At 35.2% G+C, this 15,276-nt stretch overlaps 1 long non-coding RNA gene across 3 annotated transcripts; it reads right to left on the minus strand.

The window, feature by feature from the left end:
- Positions 1-11,891: 11,891 nt before the first annotated feature.
- Positions 11,892-14,956, minus strand: LOC111880056 (uncharacterized). Of its 3 annotated transcripts, none has more exons than XR_006188054.2 (3): positions 13,840-14,937; positions 13,248-13,361; positions 11,892-12,525 (listed from the first exon to the last, which is right to left on the minus strand). It is a non-coding gene; the product is annotated as an uncharacterized LOC111880056 (long non-coding RNA). The 3 variants fall into 3 exon arrangements; XR_002846325.3 differs by lacking the exon at positions 11,892-12,525 and adding an exon at positions 12,848-13,101; XR_002846326.2 differs by lacking the exon at positions 11,892-12,525 and having other exon boundaries at positions 13,176-13,361; positions 13,840-14,956.
- Positions 14,957-15,276: the final 320 nt, after the last annotated feature.

A 15,276-nucleotide genomic window follows, 5' to 3' on the forward strand; every position in this document is an offset into this window, starting at 1 on the left:
GAGATTGATGTGTAGAAGTTCAAGAGATTCAATAATCTTTGTGTTCACAAGAGTGGGATGACTCTTCCTTCTTTGCTTCCCTATTTCACATGCAGTGCATAGATGATCCTTATCAAATTTCAAGAAGGGAAGACCTTGCACATGATCACCAAGAACGAGCTTGGTGATGTATTTGAATTTAAGGTGCGAGAGTCTTCCGTGCCATAACCATCTCTCATCAGAATGAGCCTTTGTTAACAAGCAGACGGCAGGTTTCCCTCATATCAGATTTAGATTTAACGGATACATCTCTCCTTTCCATTGTGACTTCAATAGAACCGTTTTCATTTTCTTCTTTATGATCTCTGATCCTTCATCATTAAACGAAATCTTCACGCCGGTATCCACACCCAATTGTGAAACATTGATCAGTTCTTGTTGTGATCCTTCCACATAGGCAACTTTACGGATTGAAAAATCCCCATTCGTGATCATGTCATAGCCTTTTATTGTTCCATAAGAGTTGTTTCCATACTTGACACATCCACCGTCTTTGAGAGCACAGAACTCCCTCAGCTCGTCCTTCCTCCCTGTCATGTGACGCGAGCAGCCACTATCTATATACCATTCATCATCAAACTTCTCCTCATGAATAACCTGCAAAAATTAAGCAGATTTAGGAACCCAAAGTCGTTTGGGTCCTGGTGAGCCTTTTGCAGAACATGGAAAAGCGATAGAAAGATCAAGCATGAACGTTCGTTTTATTAAAGTGGTTTCAACTTTCCTTTTAACGGTGAGAACCTTTATTTTGTTAGCTGCTTTATTTGAATCAGTTTGTTTTTCTTTATGTTAATTCTTAACAAATTCTTTCTTACCTTTCCTAGGGTTAGTGGTCGCCTTTTCTGTCCGAACTTTTCTAATCTGAGACGAGCTTTCCCTTCCCTTTAATATCATTGATAGGAGTTTTCTTTGGTTGGGATTTAGGATTATTCGGTTTCTCAGAAAATCTTTTAGGAACTGAAGACCTTCGAGCGAAACTACCCTTTTGTTTCTATGAAGCACAGGAATGACAGTGTGAACACTGTTTGGGTTTCGTCTTTTGATTAGAAGCTTTTTCTTTTCGTACATAGTTGGATTTCTGGGATTGCCATAAATGCTTCCTCTAGTTGAGATTCTTCTGATATCTCCTATTTCGTTGACGTTTCTGCTCTGCAAGTTGCTTGGAATATTTGTGAATATTCACATTCGGTTTCATCTTCCTGGCATGAGGTTCGGTTTTCACTGGCTGAGGTTCTCTTGTACCTTTTAAAGATTCATTTTGAACGTCCTTGGTGCCACTTGTGTTGGCTTTATCGAACCATGAAGATTTATTTAGTGGTTCGGCAATGTATCTGTTTTTTGACTCTCCACGAGGTTCGTTCGGACAAGCCTTTCGTTTCATCGGCATTGTCGATTGGGGCTGACCAAAAATGATCATCACAGCCATCAGCATTATCTTTATCAACCAAGGTTGTTAACTCAACTGTATGATCCTTAGTGACTCCAGCGGTAGTGTACACCTGATTTAGTACCGTTTGTACCTTTTGGTATACCATAGTTTTTTGCTTTAATACTTTGACCTTTTCTTTAGACAGGCGAGCGAACTCAACAGAGTTTTCGGAAATCAGGACTTTTGTTGGTTCAGGTTCGGTTTTATTAAATCCATAACAGTCAACCTCATCCTCTTCAGATATTTCACTCATGTCACTGTCATCATAAATTCAAATGTATTTTCAGCATTAATCTTGTTATCTGAACTTAACTTAGAACTCGATGAGTCAAATTTTTGTACAGTTTCGGTCTTTATCTTCAATTTATCATTTTCATCCAGTAAGTTTCTGATCATGTCCTTGTGGTCCTTAGACTTAATAAATGACTCAATTTTGTCCAGTCCAGTTCTATAGGCTTCGTTGGTTTCTTCAGATGAAACAATTGATTCACAATTATAGCAATCAACAGCTATTTCGTCTTCCTTTAATTCAAGGAAAGGCAAAATCATTATGTGAATTTTGTTGCCTGTCTCGCAATCTAAATGCAACCACGTTATGTTGGAACAAAGACGTTTAGCAATTAAGCAAAAAATATTCCTTTGTTTAAAAAACTTTAAATTGTTACGTTGAAAATAAATTAATTCATCTCTAGCCCTAACCAACTCTAATTCTTTCTTCTCTATCCATATCCTTCGCTCCTCACTCTTGGAAGACACCCTACTGATTTGATCAATTAGGTTAGAATTCGTGATATGTGTTTGTTTTAGGCTACCACTTAAACTTGAAAAGCTGAATTTTAAATCATTTAATTCTTTTTCATAGTTAGAAACGGGTATTTTAAGAGATTCAAGGATGCAATTTACCTTTTTGATCAACCGATCACACTCGTTGATCTGCTCTCCAACTGGTTTCACGGTAAAGCACTTATCTTCCCTTTCGTTCATTTCATCACACCCGTCGTCTGTAGCATAGCCTCGCATTTGTGACACAACAGCTGTCACCATTAAACACTTTCCAGTAAGCTCAGAACCTTCTTCCTTTGCAACGAACGCCCTACCATGAGTGGGCTTGCAAACTTCCTCATCTTCCGAGTCAGTATACCATACCTCTACTCCACCAAACTCGTTTTCTTCAGCATTTTCCTGCACAATTACACAGGCATGGATTTAACGTTAGAATTTTTCTTCTTGGTCTCTTCAAGATTACGCATGTAGTAAGCTTCGTCATCTTCACCCTCTTTCTTCTCGTTCATTCTCCTTAGCATGCATTCCTTTGCTAGATGGTTTTTGCCGTGACAGTAATTACAGTCATAGTTTGAGTCACCTATAAGTTTGCTCTTCTTCTTTTCGTCTTCTTTCTGAGGAGTGCTTTAAATCTCTTTTTTCGCTTTCTCTGAACTGTAGCTTCCCTGCCAGTTTCGGTTCTTGGCTGGAATCTTCTTTCTAGCAAACGGCTTGGGATTTGATACCATCAATGCGTATTCATCATTTTTCAGAGCACACTCAGAAAGATTTGACTCTTCTTCTTCTTCATATAAATTCTTACCATTTGAGATAAGAGCCTGGGATCCCATTCCGGAGACCACCTTCGTTTCCTCTGTCTCAACACTTTCATGTGACTTGAGAATTCCCATGTGCTTCGCCAACGAGTAGGATTTAAATGTTCATGAGCTTTAACAGTTGAAACCATTGCCATCGATTCTGGCCCTAGACCGTTCATAAAAGTGCTCTTCTGCTCAATCACTTCTCTGCCAATTTCGTGCTTAATCATCTTACTGAGAACATGCTTATAACGATCGAATGTTTGAATAAGACTTTCATCTGGCTTTTGCTTGAAGTCACCAAACTCCAAAAGTAAAAGAGTATGTGTTGAATGCTTGAGATCATCATCGGTAGAATATAACTCCTTAAGCCTGTTCCAGATCTCCTTTGCAGTAGCGCACAAACTCACCAGATAAAAAGTGTCTGATTGTAAAGAGAATCTGATCATTGTCATTGCTTTCACATTGCTGATCAGTTTGTCTTTCTCGTATTGAGGAACTTCTTTCACACCGATCATCATCTAATTGTACTCTTTTTGTGTATTGATGGTTCTGTTGGTTCCAAAGTGGGTGAAAGGACCCACATACTTCATACTCTTGAGTATACAAGATCGGAATCTTCGTAGTCGGACCAATGTTGTTAGAGATGTTGATGGGATTGGTTTGAGAATCGTCGTGACATGATGACTTTATTTGTTTACTTGTCAAGAATCAGATTTGTAAAGCAATATTATGGTAAAATCGAGATCAAAGAACAACGTCAATGACGAGATGACGGCTCAACAGATTCGATAAAAGTGGAAACCCTAAAGATTTTCTTCAAATAGAAGAGACGCGTATGAATTACACAGCCTCATGTTCTGATACTAATTGACGAGATTAAAACTCTTTAAGATCGATGAGATTCTTAACAAGTAACAGAATAACACAAAGCAATTAAGAACACAAGATGAATCAGAACTGGTTTTGAATGATTAATAATCCACAACCTCAAAAGAACTTTATGAAGAATTTCTATTCTAGAGGTGTGTTAGGGTTACAAAAGATATCATCAACGACTTGTGCATCGACGGTGCATGCATGCACAATATAAAGCTAACCCTAATACATGAAACACAACTGGACTGGCCCAATACTGTGAAAACTATGGACTACAAACAAAAATCCCAATTACACAATATTACTAACCCAACTTGATGTTTATGGTTAATTGAGAAAGTGACAAGACGATGCAAGAACCGGTAATAGGAGACCATATTTTTCGTTCTCAAGCATCACGAGAATTGTACTCATGATCCATAATGCTCCTCCAAAACTGGACATCTATAAAACTAATGCCCACGTGAAATATCCAAAACTGGTTAATTGAAACATGATTCACAAACATGAAATATCCGAATTCACATGGCGAGCTTAAGGCACACATCGTGACTTCAGTTCTAAAAAAACTAATGCTCAAAATTAACTTTTTTCAGGTTTTATCCTACAAAAAGGATCTATTAACCTAAATCAAATAAATTTTAAACTAAATAGTCGTTCCCAGCCAATGGTGCTAAAAACTTGATGTCGAATTATTACTACACCTAATTTTACGTACTATCAAGCTAGCTATTCGACTAAAGGTAGTGTACCTTTTTGCAAATAGTATATGACAAACGCTCGGGCCTCGATATCAGGGAATGAATTTAGTTATTTAATCTAATTGCTACTAAATTAACCTAAATTCCTAAACAAAAGTTTAAAAGGGTTTTGTCTGATTTTGCAAAGCCCAGAAAAAGTTAATTACTCAACTATAAATTTCAATCAATGACTAAAATCACTCCTCTTTAGTTCGAATCCACATTTTCTCAATGGTTAGCTATTAATTATTGATAATTCAAGTTGGTTACCAATTAATATATTATTAGCAATTCATTTGCAAATTTACTAATGTTGAATTAATTCATGTAGAGCTACGGATGGTCACGTAAAATTTAACACATAATCAATTATTAATTATGATTGGAGCTATGTAAGATTGATTAAACAAACACAATTTTAGTCACAATATATGTTCTCCAACATAGCTAAAATTTAATACTTTAATCACTTAACATAGATTGGTTCGATCCTAGCTCTAGCAATTCAACGGTCACTAAATTACTAGGTGTCAAGTTGTCACACCCCCAAACCAGGACGACAGAAATGTCTGGGGTTGGATAACTTCATGAATAGTATCACAACATAATGAATAACGGTGATCAAAGCAACACAACCATCATAATTATCATTAGGAATCTTAAAATCTATCCAAATATTGTTTGTTTCAATACCAATTATATTATGACCAAAGTAAATAATGTGACGCCGTAACGTCCCATCCTCAAAACCTTGTGATTACTTACTTAATGATTTTCTGAGAATATAATTAGTTTTGAAAAGTGTCAACAATTAATTTGGTGAGTTCATAAGTGTTTTGTATGTGAAAATTTGTAACTTTTTCCTTGTAAATGATAGTGTTCGTTCCCAGAAAATCTAATATTTTCTTACAAATGAGTGGCAGACTTAAAAACCATAAGACCCAAAGGTTTATAAGTACTTCTATACTTAAAATAGTCTTACATAATTATATATATATATATATATATATATATATATATATATATATATATATATATATATATATATATATATATATAACCATTTGAATGTATGTTACCCCGTAAACAAAATGTATTGTTAATTCCCCATGAGAGTTATTACAACCATGCTAAAACCGTAGTTGGCCTGCTACGACGTTCTTCAGGCATCAAAATGTTAGACAATTGTCACCCCAGACCTGTCGGTCTAGCTGTAGCTAGCAACTTAGGTGCAGGATTGTCAGTCCCGTATAGATCTATACACACAAGCTCTCTTACCGAGATTCTGGTTATAATCCAGAACTTTAATGTGTACTCTGGTATGTAGGGTGAAGACTATGTCTCACATAATTGTATCATCATGTTTACGTATAGTGTAATGAAAACCCTTTTTATAAGTGGAAGTATTACCTTTCCATAGTGATTACATAGTGTGAAATAATTATACCTTTAAATAATTATTTGTTTGTCCTAAAATGATAAAACAGTGTCAATGACCCATAAACTACACCCATTATAGTTTATCATAAACTTTTTGTTGTGCCTATATAACACGTGTGTGTGTGTGCGTGCATATATATATATATATATATATATATATATATATATATATATATATATATATATATATATATATATATATACATATATATATATATATATATATATATATATATATATATATATATATATATATATGATAACATGTTTAGATGCTCATAAACATATATTATACATCCAAACACAAATATATGAACCAATGGTATGATAAAATGAATTTTCTAGTTTTTTCCCCTTTTTACGTCATAAATGGTAAATATTGAGTGATACTTTGTAAAGTTTATTTTTACCCTTTTCATGGAGGTTAAGTCAAACTACCTTTGTACTTTTAAAATAGTATTTTTTTGGTCAAATCTCACAAAAATAGTGCTACAACCTAGTTATGACCATTTTTGCTAGAAATCCCATGTAGTGTTCCTAAAAACCATAGTTTTTGTAGTTTCATTTTTATGACTCTTTTTATGTGGCAAATTTATACTCATTTTTCATAGTTTTGCATTTGAAACAAACACACCACATATAAATGTTCTTGTAACTAGGTAATAACATTATTTCATGCAAATAATACTTTTACATAACATAAAGAAGAAGCATGCATAACAACTTGTAATATTATAGAAGTTTACTTGTATTCCTCCCCTAAAACTTGGATAAAAGGAAAATGAAGGGGTATGCACTCACGGAGAAAGAGGTAAAGTTGAAGGTTTTCAAGCTTAGAACACTTGAAGATGGAATTACCCTATGGATATTAACACATTAATGTGCGTAATCGTAGCAAAACTAGTATTTTTATGTATAGAATCACTAGATTTATGTAGAAAAGCTTCCCAAAAAATGAAGAACCAACTTACGAAGGATAAATCTTGAGAGAAAATGGAGTGTTCTTGAGAGGATATGGAAGAATTAAGAAGACGAAGATGATGAAGAGAGGGGGGGGGGGGGGGGAGAGGAGGCCGCAAGTTTAAGGAGGGAGGGTGGTCGGTGGGTGGGTGGGGTAAGGTGGGTGGAGTGCATGGATGTATGGTGGGTAATAAAAGTTGTGGTGAAAAGAAGAGACAATTTTTGTCTCTTATGAAGTTTAATAAAATTAAAGTCAATTCTCCTTTATTTTATAAAAGTGTTGGCATTTTTATAAAAAGAGTGGTATTTTTATAAAGAAAATATGGTATAAGTGACGTATAAATATTTACTTTGAATTATGAAAATTCAAATTATTAATAATATCATTATTATCAAAAATAATAGTATGTTACACGAAAGTTATGTTGATTCCTAAATTCCTTCCGTTAAAATTGGGTGTTTAAGCTGGGTATAGAATCTGTCGCATTTGGTGACGAATTCACCAAAAATGTGTATATTTAACTTCATTATGAATTCTCCATGTAGTGTAAGGGTTGTAAACTCCACTACATTGTTTTACGAATATTATTTATACCCAAATAATTTATAATTGAATTATCAAGTTGTCACGTTACTAACCCTAATTAGGGTTTATATTCAATAATTAGCAACCAGAGAGGTACTTTGTATTATAATTTGTCAATAGTACATTACTATAGGGAATATCACATTTCTCCTAAAATTCCAATACAAGCTAAGTTAAGCTGGTTGACTTTTGTTGACTTGGTTTGACCCAAAATTTACCTTTGTCACATCATCCCCCTGTTAAAAGGAATTTCGTCCTGAAATTGGCATTCCGAGTGGGTCCTCAAGGGTTAGGAAAAAGAAGTGGGTATTTCTATTTCATTTGGTCCTCACGTTGCCAAGTAAACTTAGGTCCTCGCTTGGTGTTCCAACAGACCTTTACTATTGGTATGGGGCTTTACTTTGTTATTTTGAATTCCATGTCCATGATTTCCACAGATTCCTCAACGAAGTGGAGACTCTTGTTTACTTCGATTTCGTTAAGTGGAATGACGAGGGTCTCATAAGATAGACACTTCTTTAAGTTGGACACATGAAAAGTAGGGTGCACGTTGCTGAGTTCCTGTGGTAGTCGAAGTTTGTAAGTTACCGGGTCGATCATGGAAAGAATCTCAAATGGACCTATGTACCTTGGATTTAGTTTCCCACGTTTTTTGAAAAGTATCATTCCCCTCCAGGGTGAGACCTTCGTCAACACGTGATCACCAACCTGGAATTCCAAGGGTTTGCGTCGTTTATCCGTATAACTCTTTTGTCGGTCCCGAGATGCCTTTATTCGTTCACTAATCTGAACGATCTTCTTTCTCGTTTTCCGTATGATCTTAGGGCCGGTGAGTGTGCTATTAGGCACTTGTCCTCTTGCTAGCTGCGTGTCACCCACCTCAGCCCAACACCGAGCTGATTTGTACTTACGCCCATAAAAGGCTTCAAATGGAGCAAGTTTAAAGGTAGAGTGATAATTGTTGTTGTATGAGAACTCGGTAAGTGGTAAGTGGGTATCCCAAGCTTTACTGAAGTCTATCACACAAGATCTCAACATATCTTCCAACGTTTGAATAGTTCTCTCGCTTTGCCTGTCGGTTTGTGGGTGGTAAGTTGTACTCATGTCAAACTTGGTTCCCAAAGACTTTTGTAGTGATTGAAAAAACTGTGAGGTAAACCTGCTATCTCTGTCAGAGATAATGGATATTGGCACCCCATGCAATCATATAATATCCTTGATGTACATCCTAGTTAGTTTCTCCATTTTGTCTGTCTCTTTTATTGGCAGGAAGTGCGTGTATTTGGTTTACCTATCGAAAACTAACCATATGGTTTCGTGCCCACCAGTTGTCTTGGGCAGTTTAGATATGAAGTCCATGGTTATCCGCTCCCACTTCCACTTGGGTATATCTAGTTGTTGTAGCAAACCTGAGGGCTTTTGGTATTCAAATTTGACCTTGACACAAGTCAAGAACTTGCCTACATAAGTAGTGATTTTCGCCTTCATGTTTGCAACCAATAAAGTTTCTTGAGGTATAGATACATCTTATCAAACCCGGGGTGAATTGAGTACTTGGTCTTGTGAGCCTTGTCCATGATAATATCTCTGTAAACACTGAATCTCGGTGTCCATATTTGGTTCATGAGGTAATGAGCTTCGTCATCCTTGACCTCAAGGTTTTTTTCCATTCTTCACAAGGCTTCACTTACGACATTCTCAAGCTTCAAGGCTTCAAGTTGCATCTCCTTGATCTGGGTGGAAAAATGTGAATGGATAGTTATTATTAATGATTTTACTCGGCGGACTGAGTACTCCTTTCGACTTAGAGCATCTACTACTACGTTGGCCTTGCTCGGATGATAGCGAATTTTGCATTTCTAATCATTTAGCAGTTCTACATATCATCGTGTCTCATGTTGAGTTCTTTTTGATTGACAATGTGCTGGAGACTCTTATGGTCAGTGAAGATTTTGCACTTCGTACCATAAAGGTAGTGTCTCCAGATCTTTAGGACAAATACTATTGCTCCTAATTCCAGGTCGTGTGTGGTGTAGTTGACCTCATGAGTCTTGAGTTGCTTCGAGGTATAGGAAATGGCCTTTCCCTGTTGCATTAGGACACAACCTAGACCCTATTTGGACGCATCACAATAGACCACAACATCTTCCGTCCCTTCTGGAAGAGACAAGATCGGAGCATTGCATAAAGCTTGCTTTAGCGTCTAGAATGCAGTTTATTGTTTATCCTCCTAGTTGAAGGTCACTCCTTTTTGGGTCATGCTAGTAAGTGGCTTTGCGATTTCGGAAAAGTTTTGTATGAACCTTCGGTAGTATCCAGAAAGTCCCAAAAAATGGTGGATTTCTGTCGGTGTCTGTAACATTCGGAATTTTAGGTATTATATTTATTCTTTTTATTTTGAGTTTTGTGGAAGAACTCGACGAGTTGGTGCGTAGAATCGCCGAGTAGAGACGCGATTTCTCACCCGGATTAATGACCGGACTCGACGAGTCGCATTGGTGGACTCCGCGAGTCTGTGCTGTTTAATGAAACCCTAATTTCTCGGGTTTGGGGCCTATTTAAAGGGCCTTATGGCCGTCATTTGTGCTCACCAGTCCCCAGAGCGAAACCCTAGTGAGCTTGAGCGTTTGGAGTGAGAGAAGGAGCCATTGTTGACCTTGGAGGTGTTATCTAGCAAGGGAAAGGAAGCTATAGCCAAGGGGAAACAAGAGGATCAACTTCCTGAAGATCTGAGGTCCAGAACTTCACGTTTGAGGTACTATTTTCGAACCATTTTCTGTTAAGGTGATGTTCATGTTGATTTAGGGCTTATTGAGCCCTTTTGTGGCTAGATCTAGTGCTTCCTTGGTCCCTTAAGCGAGTTAGGTTATGGATCTGGACCCTTGGAGGTCCAGAGTGTCCCTTTGTCCAAGCTTTTTATGAATCCATGGAGGTTTTGGTTTGGGATCTTTGTGCTTGAGGTCAAAACACCATTTATTAGTCATTAGGTGTGCTATGAGCTCCAAGACATGAACTTTATGTGATAAATAAGCTTGGAAGGACTGGATCTATGAGTTAGTGGAGCAGATCTGACCTCAAAAGGTTGTTTGGGGTTGTGCATGGAATGCACTCGCCGAGTCCATTTATAGACTCGACGAGTTGGTGCAGTTTGTTCAGTGATTTTGAACCAGGGGTTGAGTAACCGAGTCGGGTGAGTGACTCGGTGAGTCGAAATGGACTCAGAGGAATGACCCATAAACTACACCTTTTATAGTTTATCATAAATATTTTGTTGTGCCTATATAACACGTATGTGTGTGTATATATATATATATATATATATATATATATATATATATATATATATATATATATATATATATATATATATATAAAGATAACATGTTTAGATGCTCATAAACATATATTATACATCCAAACACAAATATACGAATCAATGTTATGATAAAATATGTTTTCTGTTTTTTTGCCCTTTTTAAGTCATAAACAGTAAATATTGAGTTAAAAACTTTGTAAATTTTATTTTTACCCTCTCTGTGGAGGTTAATTCAAAATAACCGTATATGTTTAAAATAGTATATTTTGGGCCAAATCTCACAAAATGGTGCGACAACCTAGTTATGACTATTTTTTGCTAGAAATCCCATGTAGTGTTCATAAAAACTATAGTTTTGTAGTTTTGTTTTTATGACTCCTTTTTGTGATAGTTTTGCATTTTAAACAAACATAACACATATAAATGTTCTTGTAACTAGGTAATAACATTATTTCATGCAAATAATACTTTTACACAACATAAAGAAGAAGCATACATAACCACAACGTACCTCATCATTTTATCAATACACTCGGTTAACCTTTTAGTATTATTATTATTATTATTATTATTATTATTATTATTATTGGTGTGTAACATTAGGCAATACCAATGGAAGAGCTCAAGTAATAAGGCAAATATATAAGTGGTAATGTATGATATTTTCGTTTAAAACAATGTTACCTTGAATGTAAAGCAATCACAACAAAGGAGCAATTTGGTCACAGTTAAAGGAATGACAATAGATTTACTCATATGTTGCATAAATCTTCATTGTGCATTGTTAAACGATCACACATTTAAACTTGAATCAAAACAGTGACTGTAAAAAAGCATTTTTAACAGGTACCTGTTTCATTCATTTTAAGTGTAGACTTTTAGTTAGTTTGAGTATTTACAACAACAAATAATACAGTCTACATAAAAAATTTGACATATTTCCAGCAGTAAATGGTCTTACAAGCAATAAACTTCCGAAAATGACATTCAATATTAACCGGAATACAACAGATAGGGTCAAACTTGTTAAACAGTATACACAGGAAATTTTCGTCAAAAACTCTTGAAGTCAGTAACTTTTACCAATAAAAATTGTATGCATTGGTAGTTTGGTAAAAAACTATGAAATCATTAAATTTTTACCCAAAAAACTCTTACAATAACTATTTTTTTACCAAAAAAACAGTATGCAAGGGCAGTTTGGTAAAAGCTGTTGAAATCATTATTCTTTTTATCAAAAAAAAACAGTACGCAGGTGCATTTTAGACAAAAAAAATGTTAAAATCATTCTCTTTTTTTTTTACTAAAAGAATAGTATATAGTGGCATTTTAGTCAAAATGTATTCCTTGTAGATCCATGCTGCTCAAGTGCACCGAAATTTGCAAACATGTAATGCAGTTTACAGTTAATAATTGTATTCTATGGAGGAAAAAAAAACTAAAAAAAATGTTTTTGTAGGTTGTTAAATGCAAACCTGAGGAAAACGACATCAAGACCTGATAAATTTGATTTCCCTTGATAAAAAATTGACATCAAAAGATTTTTCTGATGGTTCCTGTAATTACAAATATAATAATTTTAAAAAAAATGTCAAATGGGTAATATAGTATGGGAGTTCCAACTTCAATACAAATTGGGCTTTTTTTTTATGGGCAATGAGCTTTTATCTAGTCTTAGGAATATGTTGATGTAGAATGGCATGTAAAGAAAGTATGACAAATAAAACTTTCTTCTTGCTCATACGTTGGTGTATTTGGGGAATTCATAAAACTATCACTGCATCTTGTGGAAAGAAATATAAATAAAAGTTGTATATATATATATATATATATATATATATATATATATATATATATATATATATATATATATATATATATATATATATAGCGTTAATAAAAAGAATTTTAATTATAAAATACAAAGGGTGAAGTTATTCAATTTTCATTATTGATCTTCATCTAAATTAAATGTCAACTAAACACGGTGGCAGATTATAATTCTTATAAATTCAACTTCTCTCATTCTTAGCCGGATCAGGATCAAAATACGGGGGGTTGTATTTTTTCAACACCTTTCTTTCTGCCATTCTTTTTTTTACTACTTAAACTCAAGAAGATAGGTGCACTACCTGATTCATTATATACAATTTGAAATGAAGATCAGAAGAAACAGACAACAAAAAACAAAAAATGGAAGTTAAGATACGAAGAAGTAAAAAATCAAATCAACTCAAAATTAGTGGAACGTAAGATATCCAAAAACTAAAATGATAACCTCATATTCAAAAAATAACATAGCTGTTTGACTTCAAATCACTATAAACTTGAATCAATGGTCTACAAATCTCCCATTTCAAGAAACGAACCACCAACTTATGTTTGAAGATATCTGCAAGAAAAGGTTATTAAAGAAACAAAGGAATGAGTTGAAAATAACAGGGGATTATCTCTAATTTGGAAATCTTAGTGAATGTTGCAACCATTTGTTGGTTGAAGTTTGTTTCTCAATTTCTCATGGTGGTGAGGAACCCAACAATCTATTTTAATATTGCAAAGAAACTATAAATCATCAATTAAACATTTTAAGCTAATTTTGGAAGGATGAAGAAGATGCAAATGAAATCTAGATTCAGTAAAAGATTTAACATGTGATTTTTTATTATTTGTAGACTAATAGAACCACCCTAATGAAATGTTAAGGAAAAGGAAACAATGCCAATCTTAAGTTTTACATTCCATCTGCTTCTAATAATCCATTAGCTGGTGCATAGACCACTCATGATCCTCATCCATCGAGGTTTTACAATCGACAACTTTGAAAACAGGTGACAACCAAAGTTGCTGTGAAATGAAAAAAATAAGCTTACCGATTCTTTCAGTCATTTCATCAAGCAGTTGGTGTGCATCTTTGAACCTGCCAACTTTGAACCAAAAAAAGTATCTAATAACGGACAAATTAGTTTCTTTTTCATAGAGCAGGTGTCTCCAAAATTGGAATGGGGAATATAAAATTCAGTTGAATAGGAAAGGCCTAACAACATTTTTGTCATAGGAGTGATGAATAAGAGAAAGCAACGGTCGTTTTCCAGCACACGACATCACAGTAACACAGTTGCACCAAGGTTTAGTTGGTGTGCGGTGGTCACTGATAAACGAAGAGGGCATGAAGAGACAACGTTATTGAAAGCTTATGTTAAATCTTAACCTGATGGCAAGAATTTGAGGAAACAATGAAGGTGTCCTCAGGAACCATAAATCCCTAATAAAAAACCAAGAAGAAATTAAAATCCTAAATATGGGAAAGACGGGGGAATTGGAGAAAGAGAAACATTGGTGGGTTTAGGGTTCATTGCTCATGCTTGCACTGACCTAATCACCTCCGTTGCACAGAAGCCACACCGGACAGGTGAAAATTACTCGGCTCGAAAAAGACTTCGGGTCCAAAAGATTACAGTCAGAGGTATATTAAAAGGTCCGTCGACTAACCTGCTTGCATCGCCTCCACATCGGCACGCCCACATGATCGATTCTTGCGGCGTCACCAAATACATCGCAGGCATTGAACCGGTGGATTCGGTGAATCCTTGGCGGTGGCGATATCAACAGAGAACGGATGAGGAAGAGCGGGGTGAAGCAGAAAAAAAAAACAGGAATAATCGAGAAGATAGGCAGTAAGGCGGTGGAATGTGGATCAATGTTAACACAACCCAGGTTGCAACATTCACTAAACCGTACTTGGGTTTGTGATGGTACCATGGACTCGAACTCGGACGGTGGTGGCGGTATCTAGTCGCCTTTGTTTCCCACGGGAAAACCCCTCCGGTCGATCTATTGTGTCTGCGTGTTGACAAGGATGAAAGAGAAGAGAAGGTTTGGATAAGGAAGAAACTGGAAGGAAAGGCAGAAGCAAACACGTGTGACAAACACGATATTCGCATAAAACGACTAAAGACGATTTGAACACACATATATATAAACGGGACATTTCTGCCAAAAACTCGCAAGTTCACTATTCATGTTGATGCATAACTTTAATATATATATATATATATATATATATATATATATATATATATATATATATATATATATATATATATATATATATATATATATATTAAATATGGTATAAGTGATGTATAAATATTTAATTTGAATTATGAAAATTCAAATTATTAATAAAATCATTATTATCAAAAATAATAATACGTTACACGAAAGTTAGGTTGATTCCTAAATTCTTTCCGTTAAAATTAGGTGTTTAAGTGGGGTATAGAATATGTCGCATTTGGTGACGAATTCAC

Source organism: Lactuca sativa, chromosome 2 (assembly GCF_002870075.4).
Source record: "Lactuca sativa cultivar Salinas chromosome 2, Lsat_Salinas_v11, whole genome shotgun sequence".
Taxonomy (NCBI): domain Eukaryota; kingdom Viridiplantae; phylum Streptophyta; class Magnoliopsida; order Asterales; family Asteraceae; genus Lactuca; species Lactuca sativa.